Genomic DNA, 25013 nt, shown 5'->3' with positions numbered 1-25013 from the left:
GGAGCAATTTTTTTTTATTAACTTGAGTATTTCTTATATACATTTCAAGTGTTATTCCCTTTCCCGGTTTCCGGACAAACATCCCCCTCCCCCCTCCCCTTCCTTATGGGTGTTCCCCTCCCATCCCTCCCACCATTGCCACCCTCCCCCCATAGTCTAGTTCACTGGGGGTTCAGTCTTAGCAGGACCCAGGGCTTCCCCTTCCACTGGTGCTCTTACTAGGATATTCATTGCTACCTATGGGGTCAGAGTCCAGGGTCAGTCCATGTATAGTCTTTAGGTAGTGGCTTAGTCCCTGGGAGCTCTGGTTGCTTGACATTGTTGTACTTTTGGGGTCTCGAGCCCCTTCAAGCTCTTCCAGTTCTTTCTCTGATTCCTTCAACGGGGGACCTATTCTCAGTTCAGTGGTTTGCTGCTGGCATTCGCCTCTGTATTTGCTGTATTCTGGCTGTGTCTCTCAGGAGCGAACTACATCCGGCTCCTGTCGGTCTGCACTTCTTTGCTTCATCCATCTTGTCTAATTGGGTGGCTGTATATGTATGGGCCACATGTGGGGCAGGCTCTGAATGGGTGTTCCTTCAGTCTCTGTTTTAATCTTTGCCTCTCCCTTCCCTGCCAAGGGTATTCTTTTTCCTCATTTAAAGAAGGAGTGAAGCATTCACATTTTGATCATCCGTCTTGAGTTTCGTTTGTTCTAGGGATCTAGGGTAATTCAAGCATTTGGGCTAATAGCCACTTATCAATGAGTGCATACCATGTATGTCTTTCTGTGATTGGGTTAGCTCACTCAGGATGATATTTTCCAGTTCCAACCATTTGCCTACGAATTTCATAAAGTCGTTGTTTTTGATAGCTGAGTGATATTCCATTGTGTAGATGTATCACATTTTCTGTATCCATTCCTCTGTTGAAGGGCATCTGGGTTCTTTCCAGTTTCTGGCTATTAAAAATAAGGCTGCGATGAACATAGTGGAGCACGTGTCTCTTTTGTATGTTGAGGAATCTTTTGGGTATATGCCCAAGAGAGGTATAGCTGGATCCTCAGGCAGTTCAATGTCCAATTTTCTGAGGAACCTCCAGACTGATTTCCAGAATGGTTTTACCAGTCTGCAATCCCACCAACAATGGAGGAGTGTTTCTCTTTCTCCACATCCTCGCCAGCATCTGCTGTCACCTGAGTTTTTGATCTTAGCCATTCTCACTGGTGTGAGGTGAAATCTCAGGGTTGTTTTGATTTGCATTTCCCTTATGACTAAAGATGTTGAACATTTCTTTAGGTGTTTCTCAGCCATTCGGCATTCCTCAGCTGTGAATTCTTTGTTTAGCTCTGAACCCCATTTTTTAATAGGGTTATTTGTTTCCCTGCGGTCTAACTTCTTGAGTTCTTTGTATATTTTGGATATAAGGCCTCTATCTGTTGTAGGATTGGTAAAGATCTTTTCCCAATCTGTTGGTTGCCGTTTTGTCCTAACCACAGTGTCCTTTGACTTACAGAAGCTTTGCAGTTTTATGAGATCCCATTTGTCGATTCTTGATCTTAGAGCATAAGCCATTGGTGTTTTGTTCAGGAAATTTTTTCCAGTGCCTATGTGTTCCAGATGCTTCCCTAGTTTTTCTTCTATTAGTTTGAGTGTGTCTGGTTTGATGTGGAAGTCCTTGATCCACTTGGACTTAAGCTTTGTACAGGGTGATAAGGATGGATCGATCTGCATTCTTCTACATGTTTCCCTCCAGTTGAACCAGCACCATTTGCTGAAAATGCTATCTTTTTTCCATTGGATGGTTTTGGCTCCTTTGTCAAAAATCAAGTGACCATAGGTGTGTGGGTTCATTTCTGGGTCTTCAATTCTATTCCATTGGTCTATCTGTCTGTCTCTGTACCAATACCATGCAGTTTTTATCACTATTGCTCTGTAATACTGATTGAGTTCAGGGATAGTGATTCCCCCTGAAGTCCTTTTATTGTTGAGGATAGCTTTAGCTATCCTGGGTTTTTTGTTATTCCAGATGAATTTGCAAATTGTTCTGTCTAACTCTTTGAAGAATTGGATTGGTATTTTGATGGGGATTGCATTGAATCTGTAGATTGCTTTTGGTAAAATGGCCATTTTTACTATATTAATCCTGCCAATCCATGAGCATGGGAGATCTTTCCATCTTCTGAGGTCTTCTTCAATTTCTTTCCTCAGTGTCTTGAAGTTCTTATTGTACAGATCTTTTACTTGCTTGGTTAAAGTCACACCGAGGTACTTTATATTATTTGGGTCTATTATGAAGGGTGTCGTTTCCCTAATTTCTTTCTCGGCTTGTTTCTCTTTTGTATAGAGGAAGGCAACTGATTTATTTGAGTTAATTTTATACCCAGCCACTTTGCTGAAGTTGTTTATCAGCTTTAGTAGTTCTCTGGTGGAACTTTTGGGATCACTTAAATATACTATCATGTCATCTGCAAATAGTGATATTTTGACCTCTTCTTTTCCGATCTGTATCCCCTTGATCTCCTTTTGTTGTCTGATTGCTCTGGCTAGAACTTCAAGAACTATATTGAATAAGTAGGGAGAGAGTGGGCAGCCTTGTCTAGTCCCTGATTTTAGTGGGATTGCTTCAAGTTTCTCTCCATTTAGTTTAATGTTAGCAACTGGTTTGCTGTATATGGCTTTTACTATGTTTAGGTATGGGCCTTGAATTCCTATTCTTTCCAGGACTTTTATCATGAAGGGGTGTTGAATTTTGTCAAATGCTTTCTCAGCATCTAATGAAATGATCATGTGGTTCTGTTCTTTCAGTTTGTTTATATGATGGATCACGTTGATGGTTTTCCGTATATTAAACCATCCCTGCATGCCTGGGATGAAGCCTACTTGATCATGCTGGATGATTGTTTTGATGTGCTCTTGAGTTCGGTTTGCCAGAATTTTATTGAGTATTTTTGCGTCGATATTCATAAGGGAAATTGGTCTGAAGTTCTCTTTCTTTGTTGGGTCTTTGTGTGGTTTAGGTATAAGAGTAATTGTGGCTTCGTAGAAGGAATTCGGTAGGGCTCCATCTGTTTCAATTTTGTGGAATAGTTTGGATAATATTGGTATGAGGTCTTCTATGAAGGTTTGATAGAATTCTGCACTAAACCCGTCTGGACCTGGGCTCTTTTTGGTTGGGAGACCTTTAATGACTGCTTCTATTTCCTTAGGAGTTATGGGGTTGTTTAACTGATTTATCTGTTCCTGATTTAACTTCGATACCTGGTATCTGTCTAGGAAATTGTCCATTTCCTGAAGATTTTCAAATTTTGTTGAATATAGGTTTTTATAGTAAGATCTGATGATTTTTTGAATTTCCTCTGAATCTGTAGTTATGTCTCCCTTTTCATTTCTGATTTTGTTAATTTGGACGCACTCTCTGTGTCCTCTCGTTAGTCTGGCTAAGGGTTTATCTATCTTGTTGATTTTCTCAAAGAACCAACTTTTGGTTCTGTTGATTCTTTCTATGGTCCTTTTTGTTTCTACTTGGTTGATTTCAGCTCTGAGTTTGATTATTTCCTGCCTTCTACTCCTCCTGGGTGTATTTGCTTCTTTTTGTTCTAGAGCTTTTAGGTGTGCTGTCAAGCTGCTGACATATGCTCTTTCCTGTTTCTTTCTGCAGGCACTCAGCGCTATGAGTTTTCCTCTTAGCACAGCTTTCATTGTGTCCCATAAGTTTGGGTATGTTGTACCTTCATTTTCATTAAATTCTAAAAAGTTTTTCTTTCTTTATTTCTTCCTTGACCAGGTTATCATTGAGTAGAGCATTGTTCAATTTCCACGTATATGTGGGCATTCTTCCCTTATTGTTATTGAAGACCAGTTTTAGGCCGTGGTGGTCCGATAGCACGCATGGGATTATTGCTATCTTTCTGTACCTGTTGAGGCCCGTTTTTTGACCAATTATATGGTCAATTTTGGAGAAAGTACCATGAGGAGCTGAGAAGAAGGTATATCCTTTTGCTTTAGGATAGAATGTTCTATAAATATCCGTTAAGTCCATTTGGCTCATGACTTCTCTTAGTCTGTCGACATCACTGTTTAATTTCTGTTTCCATGATCTGTCCATTGATGAGAGTGGGGTGTTGAAATCTCCCACTATTATTGTGTGAGGTCCAATGTGTGTTTTGAGCTTTAGTAAGGTTTCTTTTACGTATGTAGGTGCCCTTGTATTTGGGGCATAGATATTTAGGATTGAGAGTTCATCTTGGTGGATTTTTCCTTTGATGAATATGAAGTGTCCTTCCTTATCTTTTTTGATGACTTTTAGTTGGAAATTGATTTTATCTGATATTAGAATGGCTACTCCAGCTTGCTTCTTCTGACCATTTGCTTGGAAAGTTGTTTTCCAGCCTTTCACTCTGAGGTAGTGTCTGTCTTTGTCTCTGAGGTGTGTTTCCTGTAGGCAGCAGAATGCAGGGTCCTCGTTGCATATCCAGTTTGTTAATCTATGTCTTTTTATTGGGGAGTTGAGGCCATTGATATTGAGAGATATTAAGGAATAGTGATTATTGCTTCCCGTTATATTCATATTTGGAAGTGAGGTTATGTTTGTGTGCTTTCATTCTCTTTGTTTTGTTGCCAAGACGATTAGTTTCTTGCTTCTTCTAGGGTATAGCTTGCCTCCTTATGTTGGGCTTTACCATTTATTATCCTTTGTAGTGCTGGATTTGTAGAAAGATATTGTGTAAATTTGGTTTTGTCATGGAATATCTTGGTTTCTCCATCAATGTTAATTGAGAGTTTTGCTGGATACAGTAACCTTGGCTGGCATTTGTGTTCTCTTAGGGTCTGTATGACATCAGTCCAGGATCTTCTGGCCTTCATAGTTTCTGGCGAGAAGTCTGGTGTGATTCTGATAGGTCTGCCTTTATATGTTACTTGACCTTTTTCCCTTACTGCTTTTAATATTCTTTCTTTATTTTGTGCGTTTGGTGTTTTGACAATTATGTGACGGGAGGTGTTTCTTTTCTGGTCCAATCTATTTGGAGTTCTGTAGGCTTCTTGTATGTCTATGGGTATCTCTTTTTTTAGGTTAGGGAAGTTTTCTTCTATGATTTTGTTGAAGATATTTACTGGTCCTTTGAGCTGGGAGTCTTCACTCTCTTCTATACCTATTATCCTTAGGTTTGATCTTCTCATTGAGTCCTGGATTTCCTGTATGTTTTGGACCAGTAGCTTTTTCCGCTTTACATTATCTTTGACAGTTGAGTCAATGATTTCTATGGAATCTTCTGCTCCTGAGATTCTCTCTTCCATCTCTTGTATTCTGTTGGTGAAGCTTGTATCTACAGCTCCTTGTCTCTTCTTTTGGTTTTCTATATCCAGAGTTGTTTCCATGTGTTCTTTCTTGATTGCTTCTATTTCCATTTTTAATTCCTTCAACTGTTTGATTGTGTTTTCCTGGAATTCTTTCAGGGATTTTTGTGTCTCCTCTCTATGGGCTTCTACTTGTTTATTTATGTTTTCCTGGAATTCTTTCAGGGATTTTTGTGTCTCCTCTCTATGGGCTTCTACTTGTTTATTTATGTTTTCCTGGAGTTCTTTCAGGCATTTTTGCGATTCCTCTCTGTAGGCTTCTACTTGTTCTCTAAGGGAGTTCTTCACGTCTTTCTTGAAGTCCTCCAGCATCATGATCAAAAATGATTTTGAAACTAGATCTTGCTTTTCTGGTGTGTTTGGATATTCCATGTTTGTTTTGATGGGAGAATTGGGCTCCGATGGTGCCATGTAGTCTTGGTTTCTGTTGCTTGGGTTCCTGCGCTTGCCTCTCGCCATCAGATTATCTCTAGTGTTACTTTGTTCTGCTATTTCTGACAGTGGCTAGACTGTCCTATAAGCCTGTGTGTCAGGAGTGCTGTAGACCTGTTTTCCTCTCTTTCAGTGAGTTATGGGGACAGAGTGTTCTGCTTTCGGGCGTGTAGTTTTTCCTCTCTACAGGTCTTCAGCTGTTCCTGTGGGCCTGTGTCTTGAGTTCACCAGACAGCTTTCTTGCAGCAGAAAATTTGGTCTTACCTGTGGTCCCGAGGCTCAAGTTTGCTCGTGGGGTGCTGCCCACGGGCTCTCTGCAGCGGCAGCAACCAGGAAGACCTGTGCCGCCCCTTCCGGGAGCTTCAGTGCACCAGGGTTCCAGATGGTCTTTGGCTTTTTCCTCTGGCGTCCGAGATGTGTGTGCAGGGAGCAGTCTCTTCTGGTTTCCCAGGCTTGTCTGCCTCTCTGAAGGTTTAGCTCTCCCTCCCACGGGATTTGGGTGCAGAGAACTGTTTATCCGGTCTGTTTCCTTCAGGTTCTGGCGGTGTCTCAGGCAGTGGTCCTGCCACTCCTGGGCCCTCCCCCACGGGAGCCCAGAGGCCTTATACAGTTTCCTCTTGGGCCAGGGATGTGGGCAGGGGTGAGCAGAGTTGGTGGTCTCTTCCGCTCTGCAGCCTCAGGAGTGCCCACCTGACCAGGCGGTTGGGTCACTCTCTCTCACGGGGTCTGGGAGCAGAGAGCTGCTGCCAGCAATTTTTATAGAAAAGAATCAACTCCTAATTTTTTTTTAAACTAACAATTATAAATTTTATTTTCGATTGCTTTCCAGAGCATTGGTTTCCTGAGTAAGATTCTGTCTTTACTTGTATAGAAAAATAATATACTCTCAATATTTAGGTGATACTACAGAACAAGCCATTTCCAAATCTGAAGCTCAAGATTTTTCACAAGGCGAGCAAAAGAAATCCCCAAGATGATAATAAAGATTGAGAAGCAAGATCATTTATTCCTTGAGATTTGTTGAAAATCAGAGTAGAAACTGTATTACCACTTATTCTTTTGTTCATTCAATAGAAAAAAGCCAAAGACCATACTTTCTGCATAAGGCGATAAGAAAAACCCTCCTGTTTTCATTGTGTGGGCAGATTATAAGCTGAGAGAGAGACTGAGTCCGCTTTCCCTTGAGATTAGTGACATGCTATCCAACATACAAAATACTGAGCAGCACAACAATACCAACTCAACTTGACTAGAAGAGGAAGGAAATATCCATATCAGCATAACATTTGAGCTGAAGAGATAGAATTGGAGGATGACTAGACTTTCTAAAGCAATGAAAAATGGGAGCCCTCACCTGCAGTGCAAGCAGGGCATTGAGATGCAGAACTACCTATTCCAGAGATAGGTCTCACTCTGAATGAGCTGTGTCTTGAAAGGGTGTGTGGACAGGGAGGATATACATATACAGAGACGAGATCAAGATGAGATGCTCATCAAGTATTTACAACACCTGGAGTGCAGAGGGAAAGAGGACTGAGTATGGCTGGATGTAAAGCATAGGAATAAATAATATCACTCAGAGATGAAGGCAAAAATGCATAAGGACTCACTCATAATTATACCAGCTTTTGCCATAAACAGGAGGAAAGGTAGAATTAGAAGATATATTTGGTGGTGGATATAAAGAAATCAGATATATCCAGTAATTTGTGGCTGAAAGAACAAGTTTTATTTCTATGAGCTCATAGAAGCAAGCATAAGACAGATAGTAGAAGGACGAATGTTTGAAAAATAATTCAACTATCTGTGCACCATGTAACATGGGCATGTAGGTCACCATGTGTAGAACAGAGACAAAGGGAACAGCACAGTCATGGGAAGAATTTGTAATTGTGTGAAAGCTGTCATAAACAGTTATGCCAAGCGGAAGCTGGACATGGACCCCAGAGGGCTGCTGCATGGCCTCACCAAGACTCTTTGATAACACGGGGAAAAGAATGTATTCCTGAGGTCATGAAAGATAAGCCATGTACCAGCCACACAATAAAGAAAGTGCCTTAGAAATGGGCACTGTCACTTTAGTACCTTCTGCAAATATGAGCTGGTTTCTGGGGTGGGAGGAATCACCATGGAGAATCAAAGCAAAAGAGTATGTATAATTGTCTGTAGACAGCCTGGCTATCTGCTTCTGGAGAGATGATTTTGCAGGTACAACCACATCCCTGTGCCCTGCATGATTTCATCATCTAGGCATCTTGAACTGAGTGGCCAATCCCTAGAGCTGCTGGGGGGGACACTGAGACAGGCTGGTCAGTGCAGGACCCAGAGATGTGACAGCTGTATACACTAGACTCTGAACTTCATCCTCATCCCTGACCCGAATAAAAAGTGCCTTTTCTGTTCATAGTCAGCAGCCTGGGACCCAAAGAGTCATCTCATTCATATATGAGTGTGTGGGTTAGCTAAATTTCATTGCCAGCTCTCCCCAGGGTATGTACTCTCAACCATCAGCTCAACTCTAGCAAGCTGCTGTTCATAGTAGGACAGTGGCCACCGACAACCCTCCTGACTCCTGACTTCCTTGACCTGCAGCCCCCACCTCAGCCTTAACTTCCACTTGACGCCCAGTTCTTCCCTGGCAGAAGAACCAGCAAAGCCATTGCAACAGCACCCACTCCTGGAATACAAATGTAAAACTAGAGCCAAGTGGAAGGCAGTCAGACTGCCTGCTACCCATACCTCTCTGAGCATTTTCAAATTTCAATACAGAACTTCCCGGTGGTAATAGACTTCTTCCCACGTATGATTGGTCACAGGTTATTTCACTAGCCACTAGGAGAAAAGCCTCTGTCTTCTTCAAATGCTTTGTGAGCCTTGGGGACCCAAGAGAGAGCTGCCAAGATCTATCTTGATAGTTGCTAAGCTTTCCTCAGAGGGAGATTTGAATTGCAAGAGCTCTCACTCTCAATTTGCCAAATGGCAGTAATAAAGAAAATATAGGCTAAATTCTGCACATTATTGACTCCCATTTTAATTAATGTAAGACATATCCCTCATGTGGGAGCATAGTTGACTCACTCAGCCAGTGATTATTCATTCCTGACGACTGCAAGGTGCCAGTGTCTACTCAAGTTCTTTGAGGATAATGAACACAAGGGTCTCCCACGAACAATATTTGAAACATTAGGAAAGCCTGTCTGTTTGGAACAAAACCTAAGGTTTCCGTGAGAGGACAACTCCAGAGACTAATTAGGAGTCCAGAAAGCCCACAGCTTCCTCTTCTTTCTGCTTCATCCTAGAGCTAATTCCTCTCCTCTGTCCCAACATGAATCCCATGCTAGTCACCTCCAAGTCCCTCACCACTTATATATATCTTTCTGCCAGGTGTACTGACCTCCCGGTCCCTGCCTTGCCTCAGGACACCTGAGCATTCTCTCCCACGCATATGAGACCCCCTAGGACATGAAGGAGCCCTGCAAAAGTGCAAATACACAGCTGTGTTTCTCAGATAGAAAGGATCCTGGGTGTTTCTTCTAGCACGGTTTCAGACAGGGTACTCTATCTCCATATAAAGAATATCCACCTGCCCTTCTTAGGTGCGTTTTACACACCCAGCACTTGACACCAATGTCTTCTGAAGCTACCATTTCATTATTGTCTGGCTTGTCACCATCTTCGTTCTGCATCTGTTAAAGAAAGCAACCACTTCTCCCCAAAACCAACACTTATGTATTCTCTGTCTATTGGCCTTATCAACACTGCCTCCTATTTCTGTCTTGATTTGAGGTTTAACTTCAGGCCTCTTTGTATTTTTTTATATGCTCTCATTTCTACATTTATATACTTGTAGATTTTATTAAGCTTTGGGATATTATTTATTGATTTCTCACAAGGTTCAAAATAAACTCAGTAAGGGGTAAACTTGAAGCAAAGACTGGACGCTCATTCTCTTACACAGTTTTCTTATTGCTCTGGACCGATCCTCTGCTAGGTGGCCAAACAACTGTCAGCTGAAGCCAATCCTTGGGATTTTTCTTTTTGTTTATGAGACAGATTCTCTGTTCCAGGCTGACCTCGGACCAAATATGTAGGATGACCTTTGACTTCTGAATCACTCTCTCCCACCACCCAGGTGCTGGGATTACATGTGCACACCATTCTACCCATTGCTGGAGATGGAGCCTAGAGCCTTGTGCATGCTGCGCAAGGATGCTGTCAACTGAGCTACATCCACAGTGCTCTATTCTGTAAATTCTCAGTAGCAAGAATATAGTCTGGACTGTAGCATCTCACATTGATACCTTGATAAAGTGTGCAAAATGGAGTCTAAAACTTGGATTTTCTGATTCTATGCTTGCCAGGGAGATAAGAGGGCACACTTCTAATGCACTCTCATGTCTTAGTTATTGAACTGAGAAATGTTTCTTGGAATTTCATGAAGAAAACCTTCCAGATAGTCAAAGTATTCCTATATACAAGCTTAGTACCTTTTTACATATTAATAGCAGAGTCCACTCTTGGAATAAGGCTGCCTTGAATAAAAGTTGCTGGGATATGTGGGATTTTAAGGAAAGATTTTTCTACCCATCAGCATTCGTGGATACCTTTCCAGCATCTACCATCTTGGGCTTGCATAACTGTACATACATTAGGTGCTTTCTTGTTCTTTCCTGTGCACAGTTCCTAGAAGGGACTTGTTTTCTGTATTCAGTGCCCTTAAGGTCACTGTGTTCATAGAGAGTGAAGCCCACCTTGCAGTAGCAAACACTGCAGGTTGCAGAACAAGGGCTCCAGCCCTGGGCAAATAAAAAGGGCAGTAAATCATCATTCAAACACTGTTCACAGTCTACCTTTCCTTCTCCATACTGTAGGGCATGGTTCCTGTTGCCAGCCAGAGCATTCTCTGTAAATCCAGGATTACCAGAACCTCTAGAAGTGGCTAGGTCGAGAGTTTTCTATAGGCTTCCTGAGTTTCTATGAAAATTAAGCCTTGTAGATCGGATAAGAACTGATGAAAATGATAATCTCTTTTTAAAACATGCAGCATAAACCTTACGAGTCACAGCCTATTGGTCTCCAAGGAGACCTGATTGTGTATGCTGCAAGGATACAAGCCTGGCCTTCCCTACTGTCCTGCTGCTGTGGGAATCCCACAAGTTTCTGAATTCCCATAGATGGGTGCAGCCATTACCATGTCCACAGCAGGCTCTGCAGTCTCAAGGTTCAGGTAGGGGAGGGGACCGTGCAGTTCTTCCTGTGAGGAAGTGATTAAGGAGGAGAAGAGTGGCACCCACAGTTAATTTTGCTGTTCTCTCAAATATCTTCTTGGTGTCTGATTTACACATGAACACATCATTTCAATGAGCTTATCTGCAAGTGTTTTCTCCTCCTTGGTGTTAGAAGGAACCTGACGGGTCAAGGTTCCCTGTATTTATCTCCTGCATTCAAATGATCTGTCATTTCCATTACACTGACACCCGAAAGTCCATTCTCCCCCTCATTAAAGTGCCCTAGAAGAATAATTCCATGGCAGAGAGAGAATTCTTCTCAAAGTGTAAGTGCTCCCCTTGCTGGTCTGAAGTGGCAATGACATTCATCTCTAGAAACAGTATTTGGGCCAAGAGGGCTTTGGTGGTAGTACTTTGTGGGTTTCTTTGTTTTCTGTTTTCATTTTTGTGCATTTGAATTTTACCATCAAGTGTGTCTTGTTCTAACGGAATGAAATACAGTAATTGCACCAACATTCTTCAAAAAAAAGCCAGGAAGGCAAAAACTTATGAAATATTATACATGAATTTACAATATTTTCATGCCTAGAAAATAGGAAAACATTCTAAATAGTGTTTAGTGATAACATTTTTGTTTATCACATATATCTTATCTTGTACACAACAAAATGTTCAAATCTCCCTCTGGTGCTTATTCTAAAGTACTATAAAAGATTGCCTAGACCTATGTAACTGCCAGAGAAAGAATGGTGTGAATCTTATACTCTGAATACTTCTGTTATTCCTTTGTGGAATCAACCCTAGCCCCTTCTTCCATTCCATATCTCTGCATTCTGCATTTTTATACAGTTTTGTTATATTGTCTAGGCTGCCCTTGACCTCCCAATCCTCCTGCTTCGTCTAGTCAAGTGCTGAGACTAGAGACGCAAAGCACCAGACCTTGCCCTCTATGCCGCCAGCTTGTTTTAGCATTGTTTTCAACTCATCGTAAATGAACCATGCATACACTTAAGGCATTTTTCATGTACCATGATATTTTAAATGACTACATGGATTAATAGTTTGTTTCTCTTCTACACTATTGTCTCTACTCTGCATAATATTCCATGGTTTGATTACAGACTGCCTATTAATTGCCTTGTTTTTGATATTTGAGCAGTTTGTGGCATGGGATCCTCTCTGCGGTCTCTTTGCAGACATGGCCGCTGATGGATAAACATGGTGTGGGACAGCTAGAGACGCTTAGTGGTCAGCTGTATAATACACTGCCTGAAAAAGTCCCGAGCAGTGCTGAGGGTCCTGACATCCTAGGTCACACAAGGTGTGGCTAGCGCTGCTTCTTATAGTTTTAGTTCACATCGTTCCCATTTGTGTATATTTTCTAGTATATCATCTGTTCTCGTGATTTGTCTCACATTTCTTGAAAATGAAAAGCTTGGGGACTGGAGAGGTGGCCCAGCAGCTAAAAGTGTTACCTGCTCCACCAGAGGACCTGAGTTGGGTTCCTAGCACTCACAGGAGGCAGATTACAACCACCTGTAATTCCATCTCTGGGGCATCAGCTGTTCTCCTCTCATGTTCACAGAGACACACAGTTACATATGCAAATTTACAAATAGACACATAAATAAACAGAAAATTACATTTTTCAGAGAAAAATAAATAAATGACTCAGCTACTATTGATTGGGGGTTCGTATATTCTCACTGTAAGTCCATGGTCAGATACATGTATTTTTTGCATGCTTTTAGTTTGCAGCATATTAAAATGTTCTTTTTGATAACCAGAAATGTAAGATTTTATAACAACAATAAATTCACCTTTTCTGGCTAATTGTTTTAATGTCCAAAGTCATGTTAGACTTGATCTAACATGTTAAAGTTGGTCCCAGGCACAGCAAAAAGAAAAATGGCTGACAAAAGACTCATTATCAGGGCTTGGGTGATATTTCTGCATCCATGAGGACCTGTATCCACTTACATAAGAAGCTGGTGTGGCGATGGGAGTCTGCAAGGCAAGTGTTGGTGAAGGCAGAGACGGCTGGATCCCCAGGACTCACTGGACAGTCACCTGCTTTACTCTGTGAGCTGCAAGTTCCAGTGAGAGACCATGTCTCAACAAAAAAGGTCAATGACTCCTGGAGAACAACACCACCTGAGATTAACCTCTGGTCTCCACATATGTGTATACACATGATAGGCAGGTCCTCTCACACATGTATAAATAAATAAATAAATAAATAAATAAATAATAAAACTTAACCTCTTTCTACCCAAGGTTATAAAGCTATTCTCTTGCTTAAGACATAGGGATAATGACCATTTTAAATCATAGCAGCCTTATTTATAATAGGCAGAAACTGGAAAGAACCCAGATGCCCTTCAACAAAAAGGAATGTATTCAGAAAATGTAGCACATTTACACAATGGAGTACTACTCAGCTTTCAAAAACAATGACTTCATGAAATTCATAGGCAAAGGGATGGAACTTGAAAATATCATCCTGAGTGAGGTAACCCAATCACAGAAAAACACACATGGTATGCACTCATTGATAAGTGTATATTAGCTTAAAAGCTCAAATTACCCAAGATGCAATCTACAGACCATCTGAAGCTCAAGAAGAAGGATGACCAAAATGCGGATGCTTCGGTCCTTCTTAAAAAGGGGAACAAAAATATCCATAGGAGGGGATAGGGAGGCCAAGTTTAGAGCAGAGACTGAAGGAATGGCAATTCAGAGTCTGCCCCACATGTGGTCCATATATATTCAGCCACCTAAACCAGATAAGATTGACGAAGCTAAGAAGTGCATGCTGACAGGAACCAGATATAGATTTCTCCTGAGAGACACTACCAGAGCATGTCAAATACAGAGGTGAATGATAGCAGCAAACCATTGAACTGAGATCAGGACCCCCATTGGAGGAATTAGAGAAAGGATTGAAAGAGCTGAAGGAGCTTGCAACCCCATAAGAACAACAATACCAACCAAGCAGAGCTCCCAGGGACTAAACCCAAAGACTATACATGGACTGACCCATGGCTCCAACTGCATATGTAGCAGAGAATGGCGTTGTTGAGCACCAGTGGAAGGGGAAGCCCTTGCTCCTGCCAAGGTTGGACCCCCAGTGCAGGGGAATGTCAGGGGGCAGTAAGGGGGGATAGATGGAGGGGGAACACTTCCTTATGGGGGAGGGGAAAAAGGAAGGGGTAGGGAGCCTATGGACAGGAAACCGGGAAAGGGAATAACATTGAAATGTAAATAAAGAAATATATCCAGTAAAAATGTCAGGGTTAAAATTATGATCATTTGCAGGCAGGTGAGAGGCAGTGCAGGTGATTGCACACAGGGCCGTCTCCATGCTTCTAGAAACTACCATTGTTCTTAGCTGACGAATTCCTTCTTAGCCTATGATCCCTCTCATCAGAAGTAAAAGGAGGTCAGAGAAGCTCAGATGTTTTAAGGTATTAGGCTTAATGCATTAGGAAAGGTTGGTGTGAGGTTGGAATGTCCTAAATAGGACAGTGACGTTCGATAATGATCTCTGTATCGGGAGCAAGTTTATAGCATTGTACCCAGTCCTTGAGCAGCACCTGCAGTTCCAGAGAGATACGAGATGCAGAGTCTATCCTTTGTCCCCTGCTTCTTCAGCAAGAGAATGACAGCAAAGCAATACTGACCTAACACTATCGTCTATTGCACAGGCTGACCTAAGTGTGAGAAAGTGTTACTATGTTCATATATTCTGTCAAATACATATATACACGCATCCATCTCCCTGTACATGTTTAGAGATAAAGACCTTTGTCGACTTTATGAATTTGAAACTCTCACATCACTAAAGCATACAAAAAGCTCTAATGGTATCTATTGTGGTGATTAATGCTGATGCACACTCTGGACTAAAGTTGGCACACAGTGATGAGCAAACGAAATGTAGCCTTGAAGGGATTCTCATCTAACTGGAAAGAAAGGTGGTCAAGTGACACGAGAGCTGATCCTGGTTTTGCTTGCTGTTCTGCAGGAATGTTCGAGGGTGTCGAAGGGAGGGTGGCAGCAAGCACATGTTTGGGAGGTATCTGCCTAAGCACGTGACAGATAGTCACAGATTTAGACTGAGAGGGACCCAGCCATGCATCAGAAGAACAAAGTATATAAGAGCAGCCATATAAAGGATCCCTTAGTTAAGTGTCGGCAGCTTCCAGACCAAAGAAAAATCCACATTCCTTACCAAAGAGGCGTGGGGTATTTATATAAGAGGTGTTTACCTACATTGCACAGAGGCCCCAAAGGGAAGTGTATATTTCAAATGGTGACTGACACATGACCTGGGAGTATCATGATCAACTGTTAGTTCGGTTAAGAGGCATCTCCAGAATGTGCATAGAAGTGTTAAGCAGAGAGGAGGGTACTGAACAAAATCCTCAGTAACATGGTTGAGAGGAAAGCAAAGTTCTCCACAAAAGAATCTAAGAGTCTGTAACAGGTATAACATGGTGACGGGAAGGAAGGCATGACCAGGACCACAGTGGAGACCTGTGCTATTTGGTCAGATTTGGTGACACATTTTCAAAGCTATCCTTTCTAATCAAACACAGAGTCACACTCATCATCTCTGTGACTTGAATCTTTCATTTTTACTTCCAGTCATAACAAAAGGGAAGCAAAGCCTGCTAGCCTGACTCTTCCCCTAAAGTCTTCAAGCGAGACAGCAATGTGCCTCAAAGCCCCCAAGAGGTGTTTAAAGTAAATGCCTTGCTCAACGGCTTGAGTGTTTCCTCAGGATTCCCTGACTGAGGTAGCCAGAAAGTGCCCAGCTTTCCTACTCTAGCAGAAAGGCCTCCTTTGCATATCCCTAGGCAGTCCACAGCCTACTGGGCAGCAGCTCTGGCAGCCAGTGAGACCTGGGGATGGAAATCATGTGATTCCCTTATACTGAGAAGGCTGGAGCCCACTGACAAACAGAAGCCAAGACAGTAAATACAGAGAACAAAATTCTAGGGCAGGCAACTTACTGCAAAGTACCATAGCTACAAGCATGACTTAGCAGGGCTGATGTGTCCTCTCAGTTTGTAAAGGGTGTGGCATGGTGGAAACATGACTTTGCCCCCCAGATTGTTTGTCTGTCTATCTGTCTGTCTGTCTGTTTGTTTAAAGCCTAGAATTGTGGTGTGAACTTGCAATCCCAGGGCTACGGAAGCATAGATCTGAAGATCCATGGGATTCACTAATCAGCCACTCTGCTTTGCAAACTGCAGCCCAATGAGAGACACTGTTTCAAGAAAACAAGGGAGAGAGCAGCTAAGGAAAGAACCAGTGTTCTTTTCTGGCCAATACACACACACACACACACACACACACACACACACACACACACACAGAGAGAGAGAGAGAGAGAGAGAGAGAGAGAGAGAGAGAAACATGTGCATTTGCATGTGTGCCACCTAAAAATTTGTACATCAGGCTGGTATTTTGTGATCAAGTAATTTTCGCGACTCTCTTCCAACAGTAAATAAATTGCTGTTGAGATGGTTGTGGGCAAAGCGTTAGTCTAAAGGATCTGTGCTTCTTTCAGTGCACTCGTGTGTTGATATGTTCTCCTGTGCCCTGAGGCTATACTTGAAGACTTGATCTCTCCATGGAATTATAACAAAGAATAGAACTGATTCCCTCATTTGACTTTTAAATTAGGTATGTGTGTGTGTGTGTGTGTGTGTGTGTGTGTGTGTGTGTGTGTGTGTATTAACTAAGATTGAAATGTTTGGATGATGGGTATGAGCGATGAAGTGTACACTTTGTTGATTTTAATGAAGCACACATGTTCTTGCTGGTATGTGACTGATGCTTGGCTGCAGAACTCCAGATTTGGGGCATTTAATATTCTCTACACTCACATAATTTATTCAGGATAATAGCACAATCATAGCTCTTGAGATTCATTTGAACGTGAATGAAGTTAAAAATATTTTCATCAACTTTTCCAAGAGAATAACATTACCAATAATAATTATATTATTACAATAATAATTACAATAATTACATTATTCAATAAAAGAAATGACTTAATTCATGAATGTATACAATGCGTGGTGAAGACTTACTGATATATGTGTGTGTGTGTGTGGTTTGCATGTGTGCACTGGTATCTTACATGTGTGGAGGCACATGTGTGGGAGGGTATATGTCTACATTGCTATGTGCTTGCATGTAGAGGCTAACATCCTTGATGGCCTCCATTGCATTTATTGAGACATGGTCTTTCACTCGATCCCACAGATCACCAACTCACCTAGTCTAGCTCACCATTTTGCTTTCTGTCTCTGCTTCCAGAATCCTAGGATTACACGGATGTCTGCCCACATTTTTTTTTTACTAATACTACAGCGAGCTCATTACAGCATTCACTCTAGCCTTGCAACCCCCACAGGACTGGAAATTTGTGAACTTTTCAGTGAGAAAAATAAGTATCATATGTAATTCAGCAAAGTGTGCAGCTCTTGCCGTGTCCTCTCTTGATGGATTTCTCCCTTTTGATTTCCACTCTTACCATGGGCTCCATCCCGCCCTTCCACTGGCAGCAGGCTTCTCAGGTAGAGCCCTACATTTCCATCCTGAATTGCCTGACTGGATTCTTTGAGGCTTGTCCTGGGTATGCAACAGTGAATGCACTCTGCCAAGTTGCTATCATTCAGTATCCTCCAAGATGGGGTGCAAGCTTTGAGCATAGGCAAACACCAAGCTTTCTTAATTTCTGTAATTCATGGTTAGCGCCCAGTGATCTGTGATCTTGCTGCATTATTTATTAAAAGCAAAATTGTTTGGAATTATTCCATGACCTTTTGACTGTCCCAAAAAGGGAGAAAAGACAATTCCAGATTCCTTTTGCATTATTCCTTGTCCTTCCCACACCCATATTTAACATCCAGCTCCAGATTCATGACTTCCATATGCATAAGCACATGAAGAGGAAATACGGGCCGTACTGACATTTGAGTGCCTCCCTGTCCCAAACAACCTTCATCTTAGGCCATGGAACTTGAACCTGGATCCCTTTCGTGTGCTGGATACCACAAGCCCGGGATATGGCTTGAGTCCATGTTATGGGTAAATGTCTGAGCAAACTCTTTTTCCTCCCTAAATCTTAGATTTCTTATAAGATGCTTGTATAGTAAGAAATGCTTTATTGTAAGGAGTTAATATGTATGCAGTGTTAAAATTAAATGTGGACAGTGATTATGACTATTTTTTCATTATCTTATTTCTGTATTATTATATTTTCCAGCCAAGATCTTTATACTACGAACTACTCAAAAGACCTAGAAGCAGATATCTGTGGCTCTAAACTCTCCTCCTTGTCTGACCTCCTCTTGGCCAAGAGAGCTCAGCCTTGGTTCTATGTTTAAAAAATCTTCTGAGCCCTTTACAGTGTGTATGCTCCTGGGTCTAACCTCAAACGCCCTGATACTCAGCAGACCCACAGCTCGCTCCTCAGCCGCTGCCGTCTGCTACTGAGCTACACAATATGTTCTGTGTTGACCCTCTTCTCTCTCCAAACCTGTCTGACCACAGATCCTGAAGTTGGCATCGTAAGACACTAGGGAGAGCCCCAAGCAGGACAGTCATAGTTAGATGCTACGCTGTAGATTGCCTTGGATAGTCAGACCAATATCGAGACAGTGGCAGATAGATGCAGATTCATGAGCATCTACATGTATTAGGGACTCTTCCTCATGGCATCCTCAATCAGCTCCAGGTAACCAGTATGTATATCTTTAGGTTGCATATAAGGCATTCTCGCAAGCATCGCTAGCTTCAGATGTAACTCAAGGTTGTAGAGCGTCAAACCTCACATTTCTCTCATTGCCTTCGCCCTATTCCTATCCCAGTAATTTATCAGGTAATTTTAGGTGACAGGGGATCATGTATTTCCTGGTTATGATAACAATTATTTCAAGTCATGTATCCCTTGAACATAATTAATAACCTGTCCTATACTACAGCATAGGAAGAAATGGACTTGTTTCACCGCATGTCACCAAAGAGTCTGAAAGAGGCAGCTGAGGTAGGAAAACAAATTATAGACAAAAGGTGTACCTGGAACGGAGAGCAATTCACACCAGATCCAGCTTTTGGTTGCCAAGAGCCTTTCTGCCTTTTTAAAAAAAAATCTCATTGAAGTTTGCTTCATATAAAAGGAAGAAAAGGAAAGGAAACAAAAGGAGAGGAGGGGGGAAGGGGGAAGAGAGGGGAAAAGGGGGGAGAGGAGGAGAGGAGAGAAGAGGAGAGGAGAGGAGAGGAGAGGAGAGGAGAGGAGAGGAGAGGAGAGGAGAGGAGAGGAGAGGAGGAGAGGAGAGAGCCAGCCATGGTGGTACATGCCTATAATGTAAGCAGCTGAAAGCAGATACAGGAGAATTAGGAATTCAAGGTTATCTTCACAGCTCACTGGGATCTCATGAGATTCTGATGAAGAAACTGAAAGAAAAAAACAAAAATAAAGATAAAGGGAGAAAGGAAGGAAGGAGGGAAGGAAGGAAGGAAGGAAGGAAGGAATATGGAGGGAGAGAGAGGGAGGGAAGATTAATTCATGCATCTCCATATATGTTATAAATGGAAACAATCACTGGATAGGATAAAATTATTTTAATGAAGAACCTAAGATCCTAAAATGATGGTAGTATATAAGATGTAGAAGCCTCCATAGGAAACTAAGGTAAAAGGGCAAAGTAATTGAAGCCAAAAGAAGCTTTATCTTGTTTCTTCAACAGGTTTAATTTATAAACTATGCTTTTAGGTCTCACCTCTGAGGCTTACGATCTGTGAGCTTCTGAGCCAGCCCAAAGTACGCTATCCTGGATTTGCTGCTACCAAAGGCAAAAGAAAAGCAGGCTGAATGAAAACAGCGATTTTCCACAATTCAATAATGTATCAGAATTTTCTAAAAGTTTTCTTTCAGATACTATGTTTCTTAAAGAACTTGACAGTATGTTTTTTAACAGTGCCACAGAATAATAAAAGCTTATTTAATTTAATTTTCACTCCATTACTCTCCAAAGTCTAGGACCAAGTAAAGAGATGTGCTCACAGAATACATGCCACATGTCAGAAATTTATCAGGCTTTCTGGATATACTGCACCAATCTTTCTAGAATATTCTAGTTATAGACTGAAGAGAAGGAAATTTACTAAAATCTAAACCTCAAGCAAATGATGACTTTGAAAGCTCTGTTAATTCAGAGGTCGGCATTCCTTTGTTAGCTCTACATTGTGCTCAGAGGACACTGCAGAATGAGCTTATTGGTCTAAGCTGAACTCTGTGATCAAAGTGTGGTCCAGGATTGTGGGAACTGAAATGGTCTCTAAGTTTTGTTTCAACAATAAAATCATGACATACATGACTGAGTTAAAGTTACACTTATGCGTGCAGTGCAAAAAAATATCTAAGTGCATGCTCTCAGGAGTTCCTTTCTTCTTCAAGTCCTTAGTGTTCTGAGCAGAAATACCTGTACAGCACAGAGGTATGACTGCATGCTGGAGACAGAAGACAAAAGAGCAGGGTGAGCGAGACAGAGAGAAACTTTGTGTGTGTTTTTTTTTCTTTGTCTTGCATTTTCAGTGTTTTTAAGAAACGCTGTTTCTTAAGAACCCATGTTTCAAGATTGAAGACCCATGAATGACTATTTTAGTGAAGTTAGGCAGTGAGGTGTTGTGGAACACCTCTCTGAATCTAGCCTTATGCGATGTGCTAAAGGGATAGGAAAGCAATAGCAAAACGTACATGTACACACACACACACACACACACACACACACACACAGAGAGAGAGAGAGAGAGATAGGAGAGCATATTAAATACAGGGAATGAGCACTTGTTGCTGGCCCTGTAAGGGACTCATTGGACATTAGACATTTGCTGGCCCTATAAGGGACTCCTTGGACATTAGACATTTGTTTCTTTGTTTACTTCCTTCTTTGCTATCTTTTCATTTCTATAATTAATACTTTTCATTTTACTAAAATATATTCAAAATGTGTCATTTCAAAATCAAAAGACATATATTGTGGAGGGTAGCAGATTAAATCAACAGCAACACTTGAATTGATTGGGTTTAACATAGCATGTTCTGAAGGGATTGGGGTGAATGGGATGACAACACATGTTTGTGATATATATATGATCTATCTATTTCCTAATTAATTTATCACTGATACAAGTCCTTTAAATGACATTTTGAAGATTCTAGAAGTACTGATGCAGCCACAACAATTCTCTGAAATAATATTTCCCACCTCCTCAAGTTTGAATAGCCAAACCATCTTTTCCCGTGCTCTGGGTACCACGTCTTGTTGTGTTCCTGTGGACTTGCTGAAAAGGTTACTCAATCTTTACCTTTGGTCTTCAATCCCTCCTAAAGGCAGATTTCAATAGTTGCTCATGAGAGAGAGAGAGAGAGAGAGAGAGAGAGAGAGAGAGAGAGAGACAGAGAGAGAGACAGAGAGACAGAGAGACAGAGAGACAGAGAGAGACAGAGACAGAGAGACAGAGAGACAGAGAGACAGAGAGGATAGAAAAGAGAGTAGAATTGTTAGATAGATGGATGATAGATGACAAATAATGATAGATAATAGAGATAGATGGTAGATAGATGGACAAACAAATAGCCCAACAAATAGACAGATAGTGATAAATGATAGAGAAAAAATTGATAGATACATATGGGCATGTATGTGAATATATGGATAGATTGTAAGTAGATGATTGATAGATGATAGACAGATAGATAGATGATAGATAGATAGATAGATAGATAGATAGATGATAAAGATAGATAGATAGATGATAGATCAATAGATGGATGAATAGATAGATGATGATAAAGATAGATAGATGATAGATCAATAGATGGATAGATAGATAGATAGATAGATAGATAGATAGATAGATAGATGATATAGAGATGAAAATTAAATGATGATGACAAATACAGACATATAAAAGGGAGAAAAGAGAAAGGAAGGGATAGTAAAGAGAAGAGAGAAAGACAGAGACTAGATCCAAACTAAGAATGACCTCCCTGAATCTTATGTTCCCTCCAAACACACCCATCTCTCTTATTCATGAATATTAAGACTACATCCTGTCTTCTCCTCCTGCCTCATTCCCTGTCCACTCCAGGGATGCTCTGTCCTAACCCTGCAACACTTCATGCAAATCTCTGTCTTGTAAGTGATAAGGAGGATTAATGGTCCATATGACTCATTACCCTGTCCTACTTGAAAAATAAGGCGTCCTCCTCCATCCCTACCTGTTCCTTCCCCATACTTTCGAGATTCTGTATCCAAATGTTTCCTACACATTGGATTCCTGGCTGAGTCCTAGCTTTATGTTGCCTTTTTATCTATGCTCTTCTACGAGATACTATCTACTCCTCTAGGCTGTCTTCAGAAGCTCATGTTATCAACTCCCTATTGATGTGAAACTATTATAATCATTCTGCAGAAGCCTGACCCTCTTCCATCTCTAGGCTCCATTACAGTCATCTAGTTACCCTGCTATGATCGCTGGACTTGTCTTCCCTAGTTCATATAGTCAGTTGTCAAGCCCTAAACCCATATTGCCACCACAATGCCTGTTTCTTTCTGTCCTTCTCCTCCTACCATGACTTCTTCCTGCCCTTACCTACAGCACCCTCATTGTTGCCCAAGCCTCCACTCTACCTCCCCTAAGTCTCATTATCCATACTGTAGTCAGAATGAATGTCGCCATCAAAGATCTGAGTTCAGTGTTCAACAGCATAAACATTCCAGAAACTTCCCACTGACTTTAGAAGACAATACAATTTCTTCTTGTGATCATTGATGTTCTATCTCCCTACTCATCAGTCTTACCCGACAGCCTGTGCCTCCTAGGAGACTCACTCAGCCTTCTATTGCCCTGGGCTCCTAGCAGCAGATTGAGAAGGAAGGGTTTCCTAGCCATGTTGGATTTTACTCTTGAACTCCTCTCCCCTTCTCAGCTCTTCCTCCCTGCATCCAGACTTCGCAGCAGAGTTCAGATTAAAATCACCTCCTCGGAGAACTTAGTAAGCGTTTCATCCACTCTAGACTAGAACTGAGCACTCTACTCAGTGTTGTTTGTCTACACCTGTACTCTTGTGTCCGAAGTTACAGTGTAGTCACATAAGTACTGGGTAATTTTCACACATCCTCCTAAGTAGATTGTGGTCACCCCCTGATTCCCCACCAACTTGTGCACTTCCTTATCCATGGTAAATCAAAAGCAAAATGTGTTAATTGAATAGATGGATGGTTAATAGTTCTTTCTTTCTCTTTTCTAGCTGCTTCTTTGTAGCCACCCCAGACTTACCTTACATAGGTTTCCCATCTTGTCTAGAAAAAGAAAAAAGAAAACTCTGCCGGAAAAATGGAAAGAACTTTGGTTCTGTGTGGTCTGTGGTCATAGCTCTTGGTCTTTCTTGATGTTTGCCTACTACATTTTAAAACTACGAACAGGAATGAGGAGATTTATAAACAATTAGTATGTTCTTTGATCCCCTTACAGCTTCTTTAAGAATGTGACAGGGCTCACAGGCCACGCTTCCTCAGGCTGACTCCCTGTAGTGCACAATGGCGTGTGTCATTGGTTCATATTCATCCTTCATCTTGACAGATATGAAGAGCGAGAAGTTGGCAGTCAGTGCTGTCACTGCAAACTTTGATCTCACTCATCCAACTTTGTTCAGTTCAACTCCGAACATGTTTTGATTCAAATATAAAAGTCAGTGAAAACACAGAGCCCAATATCCAGATTTGAAATGTTTCATCTGCAGAATACAAAAATTAACATTGCTTTCTGGGGCATACACACCAGCCAAGAACAAAGATGGGCTAGAGGTTTTATTAAGGAAGAGAGACATTAGGGTGTCATTTTCAAGGGCAGCTGATTGGTACCTTATCACTTTGCAGAAATTATCAAGCCCAGATATTGGTAAAGTTAATCTTTGAATTGCGCCAGGTTCCATTCATATCACTTTGAGGCAGGGCTCCTCGCTGGTCTGGAATTCACTAAATCAGCTAGGCTGGGTGATCGACAAGCCCTAGGAATCTGCCTGTCTCCTCTGTTTAGTGCTGGGATTACAAGTACTTGCTATTGGGTCCACCATTTGCATAGGAGTTCATCTCCTCATGTATGTAAAACAAATACTTTACCAAATAGCCCATCTCCTTAACCCTCTCTACAGTTAACATGACCAATTAAACAGAGACCACTTCTACAAATTTCAGTGACCCCAGGAAGACTGAAATGCAACCACGTGAGCTGCTTGAACCCAAAGTGGTGTTCGAGGACAGAAGGAGCTGCAGATATGTAGATGAAAGAACGAAACTGCAATGGGAGGTGAAAATGATTTTTCAAAATAAACATTAGAATTGTACATATGACAAACAAAGATGTCACAAAGATACAGAAATAATAGGCTCTGGATACTTTGGCTGCAGTTGAACATGAATGAACGAAAGGAAATGACTAAACAGGACGGAACTGCAATAAACAGTTATATGTCCAGGAAAACTAAGCAAGCTCTAGTCAAGACCAAGTGGTAGACATTGCCTGGAACATGAAAGAACTCAGTTCACTGAAGTCAATGGCTTCCTGTGATTATGACTGTGATTATGACTGTCTCCAACCTCAGGCACAAATTTTAGATCTATCTGTGAGCATCAGCCCCTGAATGAATGAATAAGAAAACTTAATAAAGCCTGCACAGCCCTGCTCTTCCTCCTCAGAGCACTGGCTAAGTTCTTCTACTGTTCTGCATAAGTTCTAATTGGAAACTACTCCATCCAACCTCATACTAATCAGGCTCCCTTTTGATGAGGTCTGTAAACATGAGAGAGGAGCAGGACCAGGGCTGGCTAACAAGCAGAAGTGAGGAAAGTCATAAAGTATTAGAAACCAAAATTCTGATAAAATTATAGAGGCAATTACATAAAATGGAGTGGACATCTAAATTGATGTG

At 41.4% G+C, this 25013-nt stretch overlaps 1 protein-coding gene across 5 annotated transcripts in view; it reads left to right on the top strand.

Moving 5' to 3' along the window:
- The window catches only part of Chst9 (carbohydrate sulfotransferase 9), a 274349-nt gene that overhangs the window by 168130 nt on the left and 81206 nt on the right, over positions 1–25013 (top strand). The window lies entirely within an intron of this gene.

This window comes from Rattus norvegicus, chromosome 18 (genome assembly GCF_036323735.1).
Source record: "Rattus norvegicus strain BN/NHsdMcwi chromosome 18, GRCr8, whole genome shotgun sequence".
Lineage (NCBI taxonomy): Eukaryota > Metazoa > Chordata > Mammalia > Rodentia > Muridae > Rattus > Rattus norvegicus.
This window is presented reverse-complemented; position numbering and strand designations above follow the sequence as displayed.